We start from the raw sequence: 14,921 nt of genomic DNA, 5'->3' as shown, positions 1-14,921 counted from the left end.
GCAACATGTGTAAAGTGATGAGAACTGGAAATTCCTTTATAGTTAGGAATAAAAAATACAACATTAAGCAGAGGATTACTTGTGATTCAAAGTCAGTGGTGTACATTGCTTTGTGTAACTCCTGCCTTTCCTTTTACATAGGAAAAACCAATCGTAAACTAAAAGAGAGAATATACCAGCACCTTTATGCTATATATAAAAAAACCTCTTTTAGAGAATGCCTTAGCAAAACATGTTAGCAGTAACCCTGACCACTCTTTTTGTTTTATGGGTATTGATCAAGTACCTTTAACCGATAGGGGAGGCCCCTTTCAGATAGTTCTTGAGTGTGTCGAACTTTTATGGCAGTTGAATTTAGATGCATTTAGGCTAGATGGCCTCAATGAGAACTGTAACATTTCATGTGTTCTTAAACTAAGGAGCTACTTTAGGTAATGCCTATATGCACATTATTTTGTGGGTTTAATGCATAATTTTACAATGTTAATGTAAATGCACTAGTAAGAATATTTTTATGTTGTTTTTATCATACAATATTTATAGATAATTTAATGGAGTTTTATGATTATTCATTATTTTATTCATTATTTTTATTGAGTCAAATCAGTGCAGGAAGTGCAATTATTTGTCACTTCCTGTTAACTGAGTATTTGAACAGACCAGTTTAGCTGTTTTACTTGTCTTCTTCTGAGGAAGCTGTGACAGGGTCACGGCTAAAAACGTTGTCTTTTGAAAAATAAAATACTTTTACGTTAAAGAAGAAACTTGGACTTTGTTTCCTGTGGTTAGTATTGACTATCTGGACATCAGGTTGCCTTTTTCTACACATCTTTTACAAAATAAATCATTTATGTGAGTTTTGGTTACCTGTAGTTCATTTCTGGCCTTTTTTAATTGTTTGAGCACTGTATTCACCCAGCCTGCTCAATATACCTTCACTTTCAACTGGTTTGACACCATGTCACTCATCTGGTCAGGACAAAAAAAACACTCTAAACATGTTCATTTTACTCTAAACATGCTCGTTTTACTCTAAACATGCTTGTTTTACTTTAAACATGCTTGTTTTACTTTAAACATGCTTGTTTTACTCTAAACATGTTAGTTTTACTCTAAACATGCTCATTTTACTCTAAACATGCTCATTTTACTCTAAACATGCTCATTTTACTCTAAACATGCTTGTTTTACTCTAAACATGCTTGTTTTACTTTAAACATGCTTGTTTTACTTTAAACATGCTTGTTTTACTCTAAACATGCTCATTTTACTCTACACATGTTCGTTTTACTCTAAACATGTTCGTTTTACTCTAAACATGCTCGTTTTACTTTAAACATGCTTGTTTTACTCTAAACATGCTCATTTTGCTCTAAACATATTCGTTTTACTCTAAACATTTTTGTTTTACTCTAAACATGCTCATTTTACTCTAAACATGCTCATTTTACTCTAAACATGTTCGTTTTACTCTAAACATTTTTGTTTTACTTTAAACATGCTCGTTTTACTCTAAACATGCTCATTTTACTCTACACATGTTCGTTTTACTCTAAACATGCTCGTTTTACTCTAAATATGCTCGTTTTACTCTAAACATGCTCGTTTTACTCTAAACATGCTCGTTTTACTCTAAACATGCTCGTTTTACTTTAAACATGCTTGTTTTACTCTAAACATGCTCGTTTTACTCTAAACATGCTCATTTTACTCTAAACATGTTAGTTTTACTCTAAACATGCTTGTTTTACTTTAAACATGCTTGTTTTACTCTAAACATGCTCGTTTTACTCTAAACATGCTCATTTTACTCTAAACATGTTCGCTTTTACTCTAAACATGCTCGTTTTACTTTAAACATGCTCGTTTTACTCTAAACATGCTCATTTTACTCTAAACATGCTCATTTTACTCTAAACATGCTTGTTTTACTCTAAACATGCTCGTTTTACTTTAAACATGCTTGTTTTACTCGAAACATGCTCGTTTTACTCTAAACATGCTCATTATGCAAACCTGAGGCAATTCTGAACTCCTTATGAACTTTTCTGATAAGTGTATTATTAAATATCATGGTTTTGAGCATTTAGTTTAATTATCTATGCATTTTGTGCTCTATGAATGCTCTGTATTGTTTATTTTACAAAATAAATCATTTATGTGAGTTTTGGTTACCTGTAGTTCATTTCTGGCCTTTTTTAATTGTTTGAGCACTGTATTCACCCAGCCTGCTCAATATACCTTCACTTTCAACTGGTTTGACACCATGTCACTCATCTGGTCAGGACAAAACAGATGAACAGTTGTACGTTCAGTGCAAGCAGCTTTATTATATACAAACACATCTGGAATGAGGCTTAATAACTTAAAATTAAATAAACTGACTGCCACACTCATACATTTTCACACACTGGTTGTTCTTTCAAAATGGCACTGCTGCCTGCACGTGCTCACTATTTATATGCAGGTGCCTACACTTGGAAATGCTTCTTAAATTTACAACACACACTCTGTTCTACAGGAAGGAAGTGGAGTGAGATTTGAGAAGAAATTTAGAACAGAAGTTGGTGGAGTTGGTATAAAGAGAACAGATTATGATTGGATAGAAAGTTAGGTACAGGATAGAAGGGTGCATAGAGGAGGTGGAGTAAGTGAGGTATAAGTGTAGATGTTGTGGGGGTATGTGGGAATTGGGACTATGGCTGGGAAGTGGAGTGAAGGGACTGGGTCGGCCCAGGGTGTACTAAGTACCAGGAAAAGTATCCATAAAATGGCAGCAGAAGAGGAGGTAAGACACATCCTGATGATTTTAAAGACAGTAACACAAACTGGTAGATTGCTGTTAACATATACCTAAGTTAACTGTAACAGCCATTACTGCAGTGAGTTAGACTTGAAATAATGCTATAGTAGCTGAAGAACAACTGAGATGAGAGGAGAACCAATCAGGTACTTCAGTGGAATGTATTTACTCCTTCCATCCATCTACAGATGGTTTAACACCAAAAATAATACTTAGTGAGGAAAAATATTTATGGATACAAAGACAAGGGCTTTGAACTCTAAATGCTTGATGTGAATCATGGCATTTCATTTTATGGTTGTGGGCTTTTATTACCTTTCCAGGGATTTTTTTTACAATGCTAGAGCGAAATATGGCAAACTGTTAATTTAAATAAACAAAAAATGCTGCTCGCAAAGGCAAATGCTCTCGATAAAACAAGTAAAAGTTTTTAAAATATATACGTCAATCGAGAGCAAAAGTAAGGACCAGTTCCAATATTTGTAACTGAACAATTTATTATAATAACAGTTGATAAGCGCTTTCGCTATGTAATAGCTTCATCAGATCAAATACTTTCTGTTATACAAGCTGCTTAAATACTAGAATAAAACATTTAATCCATTCAAATTAACCAATCATTAAAGCATATTAATTAATTCCTTTCTAAATTTAAAGCAGTAATACATAGATAAAGTGCATAGTAAAACTTTAAAAATGCATCAAAGTATTTCTTATCTAACAAATATATATTCTAAAACTCAAGGTAAATACATGCCATAGTTTTAATAGATGTATGTATACATATAAATATAAGGCTAAAATACATATAAAAAATATATATAAAAAGTGCACTAACTACATATAACAAACTTTTCATATTAATCGGATCATATGCATATGTAATGATATATATCTAATATAAAAAATGTATATATAATATACATAAATACTAAAAATCTATTTATTGATGCCTAAATAAATAAATTATTAATTATTAAAATTACTTTATGTGTCTACGTTGCCTGAGTGTTGGTTTGATTGATACTTTATCATTTAGTCCTGAACCTCTATCTGCTTTTAACAAAATAATCCAATTATTTTCTTTTTCTTCAGTACGTGATATTATATTGCCTCCTCTCATATCAGGCTTAATTACTTCTAATACCCTGAACAAAAACTCATGGTGAATGCTGTTTAAAAAAGTGTGTTTAGCTAAAGCGTTCTACATATTATTTTTTCTGATGTTATAAATATGCTCCCTTATCCTGTCACGTAGTGGGCGATTTGTCGATGGAGTTATTAAAGACCATGATGTTTATGAAATATGTAACTATGTGCATTCTACTCTTATGGATATCTTCAAGAGTAAGTTGATTGAGAAAAATGTTTTTGAATATCTTATTATTGATAAACCAGTTATACCATTAATATATGGACTCCCTAAATTACATAAAAACCTGCATAACCCACCAATGAGACCAATTGGATCTGGAAGGGGTTGGGTTACTGAACACCTATCAGTGTTTATAGAAAAGCATCTCAGGCCGATTTTAAATGATAATAGATTTGTCCTACGTGATACTAAACAGTTTTTGGTGGACCTTTATGAATGCGTTACACATTATGACTATATTGATACTTGTTATTTTGTTACGTTAGATATACAGTCTTTGTTTACGGTGATTCCTAATGAATTAGGTTTAACTTATGTCACGAATTATCTTAGGGAGCATAGTGATTACTCTGAAATATTGATTGATTTGTTAGTCCATTTTTTGGAACTTGTTCTGTATAATAATATATTTATGTTTGGTGATAGAATCTATAGACAGCATGAGGGCGTAGCTATGGGCACTCCATGTGCCAATAGCTACGCCAACATGTTTCTGGCATTCTGGGAAGAGAATATTTTATTTAATGAACCCTTTTTTAAGGAACATGTCTTCTTTTTTCATAGATTTGTAGACAATGTCTTTTTTCTGTGGAATGGTACAACTAATGACTTGGAGAAATTACTTGATACCATGAATGAATTGACAGATTGTTTAAAGTTTACTATGCAATACTCTTTTGAAAGGGTAGAATTCCTGGACGTTTTTGTACAGAGATTACATAATGGGCTTATCAATACAGGAGTATATCGGAAATCATGTCATAGTAACATGCTGTTGCATAGATCTAGCATGCATCCACCACATATTTTTAAAAATATCATTAAAGGGCAGACATTGAGATGTTTTAGATTAAATCCATTAGAAGAAGGCCTAGAGAATGACTTATTAAGTTTGAGAAATAGATTAATAGATAGAGGTTACAAAACTGATGAGGTTGATAAACACACTGGTGAAGTTTATGATTTACGTGACACCAAAGGCCGACCATATTATGGCTCATCACAAAATATTATCAAAACCAATGAATCATTGACACCTTCGAATGTGAAATTTTCAACTTGTTATACAACAGATCTTTTTGAAGTCAAAAGAATTATTGGTAAACATTGGGACATACTTATGGCAGATGAACACTTCCACCAAATTGTTGGTGAAGAACCCTCTTTTTTATATAAAAATAAAAGTAATCTGAAGAGGCTTCTGTGTTACCCCAAGAAGGATAGACATTCTATTAACTCAGGTCATACAGAACACTGTGGGCATTGTCATTTCTGTATTTATATTGATAGTAATACAGAATTTTATCACCCAGATAATGGTAAAGTGTTTTATCGTAAGGTTGATGCTAATTGCATGACTGTTGTTTATTTGGCAGTATGTAAAGTATGCTTATCATTCTATGTGGGGAAGACAAATCGCCCACTACGTGACAGGATAAGGGAGCATATTTATAACATCAGAAAAAATAATATGCAGAACGCTTTAGCTAAACACACTTTTTTAAACAGCATTCACCATGAGTTTTTGTTCAGGGTATTAGAAGTAATTAAGCCTGATATGAGAGGAGGCAATATAATATCACGTACTGAAGAAAAAGAAAATAATTGGATTATTTTGTTAAAAGCAGATAGAGGTTCAGGACTAAATGATAAAGTATCAATCAAACCAACACTCAGGCAACGTAGACACATAAAGTAATTTTAATAATTAATAATTTATTTATTTATGCATCAATAAATAGATTTTTAGTATTTATGTATATTATATATACATTTTTTATATTAGATATATATCATTACATATGCATATGATCCGATTAATATGAAAAGTTTGTTATATGTAGTTAGTGCACTTTTTATATATATTTTTTATATGTATTTTAGCCTTATATTTATATGTATACATACATCTATTAAAACTATGGCATGTATTTACCTTGAGTTTTAGAATATATATTTGTTAGATAAGAAATACTTTGATGCATTTTTAAAGTTTTACTATGCACTTTATCTATGTATTACTGCTTTAAATTTAGAAAGGAATTAATTAATACGCTTTAATGATTGGTTAATTTGAATGGATTAAATGTTTTATTCTAGTATTTTAGCAGCTTGTATAACAGAAAGTATTTGATCTGATGAAGCTATTACATAGCGAAAGCGCTTATCAACTGTTGTTGTAATAAATTGTTCAGTTACAAATATTGGAACTGGTCCTTACTTTTGCTCTCGATTAACGTATATATTTTAAAAACTGTTAATTTAGCTTCACCTTCAGAAATAAAAAGCCTTCCCGTGGGGGTGTCCCTCCAGCAGATTCAACACTACAGTACAGAACACGCTAAGGCATAAGTGAGGGAAAACAATTAAGTTTAGTTTGAGTCTTGGAAATTGCCTTTCATAGATTTTTAACTGATTAATTTCACACTGCAGGACATTTTGTTAATTATTCTTTGTCCTTAATGCTGCCTATTATTAGCTGCAAGACTCTTATTTAAAGAAGCCATACCCACAAAAGGTCTGGATGCCATAAGAAGCTATGGGTGTTAACTGGAAATGTACAAAAAAGATGCTATAGGCATAAAAGGATGTACGCAACTCTCATTCACTGATCAGTTCACTAAATGGAACCTGACCTTAAAAGGAAACAAGAAATAGACCCTGCCGCTCCACTGACCACTTACTGTGCTGAGGATTTGGTGTAGCACCCCAAGCTCCCTTCTCACCATTATCTCTGTAAACGTCTGTTTGTTTCTGTACCTCCTGCCCACGGTAATGGCCTGATGAAGAATTTATTTACACACACACACACATGCGCGCACACACACACACACACACACACACACACACACACACACACACACACACACACACACACACACACACACACACACACACACACACACACACACACACACACACACACACACACACACACACACACACACACACACACACACACACACACACATACAGTTTTCAGAGAAGGCTGTCAGAATTGTACAATTCCTCACATCTTTCAGATATGCCACCAACATAAATATTGGGTTAGGGACGCAATAAATTGGTTACTGTGTCTATCTTGATTAGTAACTAAATAAAATTATAAAAATACACAAGTACTAATGTGCAGCGTGAACTGATGTTACAGATGAATGCAGCAGCTTATTATCCTACAACGCTAAATAATGCTCTTTTAATAAATAACATATAAATATAAAAAGTGAAAAAAGTTACTTAAAAAACAAAACAGCAAATTTGTGCTGATACAAACTAAATGTGATGAGGTAAAAATGTTTGCAGAAACAGCAGAAAGGAATCAATCAGTCAATATTTAAAAAGAAAACTCTTACTAATTATAGCTAAACCAATTGACTAACAGTAGCGTAAAGAGTACCGAAGCCTTAACTACACTGTTACTAGAATATTATAATGGCTGGTGCAGACTGCAACTAACAGAGACATGGACGCACAAAGGTCTACCATCAAGACTGAATTTACACTGGGGTCAAATTAAAAATGTGCTTTTATATTCTGTTTGATACCCCAGAACAATAGGTAGTTACCCTAGATTTTCACACGTAAAGTAAAAAAAGCAAAAAGACTAATTAACTGCACAGTATAGCAGCTGCTCTTTTTCTAACCTTTTTCCTAGAATTCCCTGCCTGGCAACTCTTTGTATGACATTCCCTGCGATTACATGTAAGCAGTTAATTATCGAGTCTTCTCTGTTAGTATAGTAATGAGTAACCCCACCTGTCACATGGGAAACCAGAGCTCGAATACCTGATGGGGAGTAGCTGTACCTTTACCTCTGTCACTCATTGTATAGACAGCTGGCTGAAAGATAGGACCTAAAAAGTTAGGACAGGGGAGTCTTCCTCCAAAACAGGTCAGTCATTAATGAAGTCCCTCAAGCCTCGGTGCTGGGGCAGCTCCTTTTTGGCACCTACTTCTCTAAAGTCAATGCCAACATCAAGGGGCTATGGCTAATCAAGTTTCAGATGAATGAAACAATGAACACTCAGAGAATCCATTAAAGGCACAGATACCCTTCAAGAAGGCCTGAGATAGACAAATAACTGGTGCCAAAGCCACAGTCTAAAAATTATTGCCAAGAAATGCATAATAGTATCCTGTGGGAAATCCACACAGGTTTCTCATAAAAAGAATACTGGCTGTAACCAACATGCCCTGTGCAGACTGCCTCAAAGTCCTAACTCTCTACTCAGTCACTTACAGAGTGTAGTCACTTACAGAGTGCTGAGAGGTGATCTATGCCTGGCCTACAAAGCATCCTCTGATCTCTGATGGAGAGTTCTTCCATAAAGCAATTCAAGCTTAACGTGGACCAGTGGATGGGCAATTGGAAATTTACCCCTGGTCTGGCTCCTGTGTCTCCATTAGACAGATGCAGCTTGTAAATGCTTGGCTACCTATCCTCAAGCCTACTTTTACCCCTTAAAATACCCCTAGGTATGAAAACTTGTCAAATTAATTTGGGAAGCATGGCTATAGGCTTAAAAAGCCCTCCTGGAGCCATTAGCCTAGCAATCTCGTATGACCATATGAACCTATTATTTCCAAAGTTGAACCATATCTTTCAGCAGAATAAATGTTTATATTTTTCAGTATTATACAAAAGAACAAATACCATCTCCCATCACTGTTAATACATTTTATAAATGGTGTAATTTCAGAGTGTTGTTTCATTTGCACATTTTATAATGATCTACTATAGTCTACAAATATGTTGAAGTCAATTAAAAAGAGGGAATTAATAGACATTTCATGTTAAATCCCTTTGTCTAGCCTGGCATCACTATTTCTCCCATAAGAATTGTAAGTCTTCTTGGGGGTTGTTAAAGAGATGGAGCTTGAGATGTGGTTTCCCTCTTTTAGTAAACTATCCCATTTCCTTTCTAAACAGACCATGCGCATTGGCATTAGCAGTACCTCTTATGTTGGATAGCTGTGTTATAGAATTATAATGTTTAAGTCTATCTTAAAAGCATTCTATTCTTCCCACTTGTGTTACATAATGACTTTAAAGGACTGTGGTTTGTTACTACAGTGACGTTCTGCCCTAAAGTTAGAGTTCAAGCTTTCACAGAGCCCAGACAAAGGTCAGACACACATTGTCTGTGGCTACATAGGATTCCATTCTGGGCTGAAGTCTGTGCTCCAGGATACAATGCAGTCTGTTCTCCCTCTGAGGAAAAATGGCTAAGTATGGCCCCCATGCAATAGCTGGATGTTTTGACCTGCACAGTTAATTCTTGAAAGTACTCAGGACTGGCTAGTACAGGATATCTATTCAAGGCCACTTTGACTATGAACAAATGCTTGCTCACAGGCTAGAGTCCAGACAACCTTATCTTGTATTTTTGTTCAATAAGGACCTTAAGGGAAGTAGTTATCATACTGTAATGAGGGGCAAACCTCCTGTAGTGCTCCCTGTCCATTGAAATACCATCACCTTAGTGGGTGTAAACTATGTCAACATGGCTTTAGTCTTGATGAGTTATGGTCTAATGTCAGAAATCACTCTAATCAATCTAAATCACTCTAAGACCCAGATAAGATACCTCTATTATCCTCCCTTGAAACGTGTTAGCCTTGATAGTCAGACTTGCACTTTGTCATGTGCCCAACATCTCCATGAAATGCTGATTATGTTTTATTCATGATCATTTGTAGATCGTAATATCATTCAGTTAAGAAAGGACATAATCTCCCATTTCTTCAAGAATGCAAGCTACCAGCTTTTTGAATGATGCTGGGTGTTCTTTTTAAAAACGGGATTTTGGATAAATCTCATATAACCTCAAATGGGTCACCAGTGCTGGTATCTCCAGGGCTGTGGGTGTCAAAGGTTTCTGCAAGTAACCCTTGGTCAAAACAATAGTGGTTAGATACTTAGCTTCACCCACCTGCTCTAAGACTTTGACTGTGAGACTATTCAGTTTCCTGGGCATGGGGTGATCATCTGACTCTGTGTGACTATTCAGTTTCCTGTGCATGGGGGTGAGCATCTGACTCTGTGTGACTATTCAGTTTCCTGGGCATGGGGTGAGCATCTGACTCTGTGTGACTATTCAGTTTCCTGGGCATGGGGTGAGCATCTGACTCTGTGTGACTATTCAGTTTCCTGGGCATGGGGTGAGCATCTGACTCTGTGTGACTATTCAATTTCCTGGGCATGGGGTGATCATCTGACTCTGTGTGACTATTCAGTTTCCTGTGCATGGGGGTGAGCATCTGACTCTGTGTGACTATTCAGTTTCCTGGGCATGGGGTGGGCATCTGACTCTGTGTGACTATTCAGTTTCCTGGGCATGGGATGAGCTGCTGAGACAGGGTCATTTAATCCACCAATCTTCACTGAAGAGCTCTACCACTAGATTCCCTTTTATTTCATCCTGTAACCCACTGCAGATACTGAGTAGCACAGCCTTTCTGTCATGATACTGCTTTCTCAGGTTAACATGGCAGACCCTATGCTTCACCCTTGTACTAACCTACAGACTACGCTAAGGCTCTGGCTGCCTTGTCATGCTGCATTTTTGCTACTGTTGTGCATATGCCTGAGGCTCCTGGACCATCCTCATGAGGTCCTAAAGCCTAGTCCTGATATTTAAGACATTTTCCCCATAGACTCCTTGTGAAACTCACTCTCCTTCTCTGACTCTACACCAGAGTTTCTGTCACCATGGGGACATTCAGCAGCTAAAAGGATAAGCAGTCTGTGCCTTCCTGGGACCCGTCCCCACATACAAAGAGATGGATCTGGTACTTGTCAAACTTCCACTTGCAATGGTCTGCAAAGATCCTCAACATGATCAGTGTAGTTTAAAACCTCGTTGCCAGACCATTTGCCTGTGTGTGAGAGGAGATAATTTACCCCGTGCTTTACCCCACAGATCTTTCACAAACAGGTCGGCAGGTTCGACATGAAGTTGGCACCTCTGTCTGTCACTATTTCCAGACAAAAACCTACCCTGCTAAAAATGTCTATCAGATCATTTGCCATATTCTGTGCTTCAATGGAAGACAGAGTGACTACCTTTTGCATCTCGTGGCATAATCCACCAATATTCTTGGAACTTAGGGCACTAACAAGTCCTATGAATTCATAACTACCCCTTGGTAGGGTTTCTCTATGACAGGCAAAGGCATCAGAGCTTCTGGCTAACTGTCAGTGACTAGACACCCCCAGCTGAAATAGCTATGTAATTGTCCCCAACTGAAGGTCTGGACTCAGCTGGGTCTTCCCCTCTCTGTTATTTCCATGTATTTACCTCCATACCAGATACATGTAACTACACGCACATAAGTACTGCATTGTCAATGTAATTCCCAATTAAGACATGTGCAGGGATCCCCCCCAAATAAATAAATGGAAAGAAAGAAACAAAAATTGCTTTCACCTTTGCTCTCTTTACCAATACACTCTGGCCAAATGTACCCCAAAAGGGTTTCCCACCCAAGGATCTAAATGAATTGCTGTGCCCAGGTAAGTATTGCTCCTTTTTGACCACTTGTGATTAACAATGGTTATGTATGAGGCTGCCTCTCTCTTGGCAAAGGTCACTTTTATTTCCACTGGAATATGATACAGACTTTTCTGAACATTTGGTACGGTGATTGCCTCCAGATAACCTTCCATATGGCATACTTCTCATCCTCTGCTTCCAAAGACCTGCCTTCCTCATCCTGCTTCAGCAGTCGACGAATGTAACCCAAACTTTTAATTTATAGAAGGGGTGATTAACTGGCTGCCTCTGTCCATCAGCTACATAGATGCCAGACCAGGTGTGAGTTTCTGATTATCCATTCATTGGTCCAAGTTGCACTTAAATAGGGTTAAGGAGGAACTCTGCTTCACACGGATGGGGAGCGTGTTCTAGAGAATGGAAATTCTATGAAAAACATATAGGTTCATAGGTTCATACTAGGCTATCTGCCCTGGGGCATTTATAAGCCTAGCCCGAGTGTGTTTGGCTTTCGCCACCCTTTGATTTGAGTTTGCTGTGCCCTTTTTAAGATTAGTTTACTGTGCCTCTGTCTAGTAGTGACACAGAAGTAATCCCCGGGGTAAACCTATGATCTCCCATCCACTCATCAAGATTCCTCTTGAAGAGAGTCAGTAAGGTGCTCTGCCTAACATGGACTGGGATTCTATTCCAGAGCGAAGGGAGCCTCTGGGTTATGAATCTGTCCCTCCAGCATGTTCTATTAATTTCTGTGCTGAGTTTCAAGTCCCTCGAGCACGTGGTTTTGAGGGATGTAGATTTTCTGAGGTGGAGCATGTCCATTAATTCTGGGTTGGACATAGCTTTGTATGTCAGGCATAGATCGCCATAAAGTAGGCGGTATGCAACTGAGTAGAGCTGGAGTTTTTTTAACCGGGCGGCATATGGGATCTGTTGGAGTCCCTTGATCCTCTTTGTGAGGTACGTTTGGGGTCTGTCTAGTTGCTGCAGGTGTCAGGTAAGGTACATCCCAAAAGGGGCATTGTATTCTATGATGGGCCTGATGAGGGATGAATAAAGGGGCACTATTACCTCACTTGATCTAGATGTGAATCCTTTCGTGATAAGGTGGGCTATGTAGAAGGTCTTTCTAACCACTTTGGCGATGTGGTTGTCGAAGGAGAGATTGCTATCAACTTGGGACCCCAGGTCCCTAATTACTTCTTCCATATTTAATGGGTTACCCCCTATGTGGTAATTTGTGGGCACTTTGTTTTTGCCAAAGGGTATGACTATACACTTTTTGGCATTTAGCTTTAGGCCATGGCTCTGGCACCAGTTATCCGTCACTGTGAGACCTTTTTGGAGGATGTTCATGTCAGCTGGAGAGTCAATTATGGCACCGAGTTTGCAGTCATCTGAGAACTTGGTCAGCCATAGTCCTCCCGTGTTGGCCTGTACCTCAGAAAAGTATATGCCGAACAAGAGAGGTCCCAGAACAGAGCCTTGTGGGACACCACTTGTAACCGGTTTTGAGTCTGACATGGCTCCGGCAATTCTGACTCTGTGGGTTCTGTCTTTGAGTCAGTTAGCAACCCATCTTGTGACATAGGGGTTTATGTTTAAGCTGGATAGCTTATCTATGATGCCCGAGTGGGGTATTGTGTCAAATGCCTTTGCAAGGTCCAGATAGGCTGTGTGGACTACCTTCCCTTCATCTATGGCCTTGGTGACTGTTTTGAAAAAGTCGACCAGGTTCAAGAGGCAGGATCTGCCCTTGACAAAGCCGAATTGGGTAGGATCTAGTGTCTGTAGGTCCCCAATGTCTTTGTTTATGAGTTCCATGATGATCCTCTCCATGGCCTTGCAGATAAGGCTAGTCAAGCTTATGGGGCGATAGTTACCAGGGTCCGTTGAGGCACCACCTTTGTGGAGTGGGACCACTGTTGCTGTACGCCATTCTTTGGGTACATATCCTGTAGTGAGGCTGAGATTGTACAGCAGTTTTACGTGAGGGTTTAGTTCTTCTTGGAGTTCATGTAGGACGCAACCCAGGACTCCGTCTGGTCCCATTGAAGCAGTGTTTTTTGCTTTGGAGAGGGTGGCTTTCACCTGAGCATCTGAGATGTTTGGGAGGCTGCACTCTGCTGGGATAGATATTTGCTCTTTTGGGGGGGAAGGGGGGGGTGTTTGCACTGAACCTGTCTGCCAGGATGTTGGCAATGTCTGTGGGTTCAGTGTATTGTTTGTCATTTAGAATCAACTCTGAGCATATCTGGGAGTTGCATCCCAGGTTCCTAACATAGCTAAAGAAAGCCTTGTGATTATCTTTAGTGTCCTGTGCAATTTTTCTCTCGAAGCTGGCCTTGGAGGATTTCATGAGTGATCGTAATTTTTTGCTAGTACTGATCAGAGATGCCTTCCCTTTTAGGGATTTTTCTCTATCATGTTGTAGCTTCCTTCTTCTGTTGTACAACTTATTTATGGTTGGGGTCCACCAGACTGGGCACCTGCCTTTGATCGATTGGGTCTTGGTTTTGTTTGGGATAGCATGATCCATGCATTCCTGGAGGTGTCCATAGAATGCGTTTATATAGGATTCTGTGGTTTGGGCCGTAGTTTCCACTGGCCTGGGTGCCTTGAAGGATTCCACCTCGGTTTTGAGAAGTGTGAAGTTCGCTTTTGAGAAGTTTTTCACTGTGGTTTTCTGGGTTGGGGGTGGGGTCGGGTTTTGGATATCCAGTGAAATTAGTTTATGGTCTGATCTTATCAATGAGGGATATACTTCTAGTGTGGAGCATAGGGTCCCCATGTTGGTGATGATTAAGTCAAGTATGTTTTCCCCTCTTGTGGGAGTTGTGACTAGTTGTTCCATGGCATTTGAGTTTATAAATTCCAAGAACCTTTGGGCTAGGGTGTTGGGGCTTGAGTAATGCTCCCAGTCTATGTTTGGGTAGTTGAAGTCACCGAATACAATGGTGTTTGGACAGATCTTCATGTTCTCCAATGTTTTCAGGAAAGCCGAGTGGGATTCCTGATTTTGAAACGGTGGTCTGTAGCATGCTATGAACTGAAAGGCAGTTTTGCCCACTGTTAGTTGCACATGGATGGTTTCTGATGCTTCGTGCAATGCCACTAACCTGGAGATGTGGGTATCCTTGATAAATATGGATACTCCCCCTCCTTTTGTGGTTTGGTCTGAGTTTTGGGGTCGAAAAGCATGATATGAGGTATAACCTGGTAGTGCTGGGGTGCTCTCTGGAGCCTT

This window comes from Protopterus annectens, chromosome 2.part1, assembly GCF_019279795.1.
Source record: "Protopterus annectens isolate FY-2018-M chromosome 2.part1, PAN1.0, whole genome shotgun sequence".
Lineage (NCBI taxonomy): Eukaryota > Metazoa > Chordata > Ceratodontiformes > Protopteridae > Protopterus > Protopterus annectens.
Note: the sequence above shows the minus strand (reverse complement) of the source record.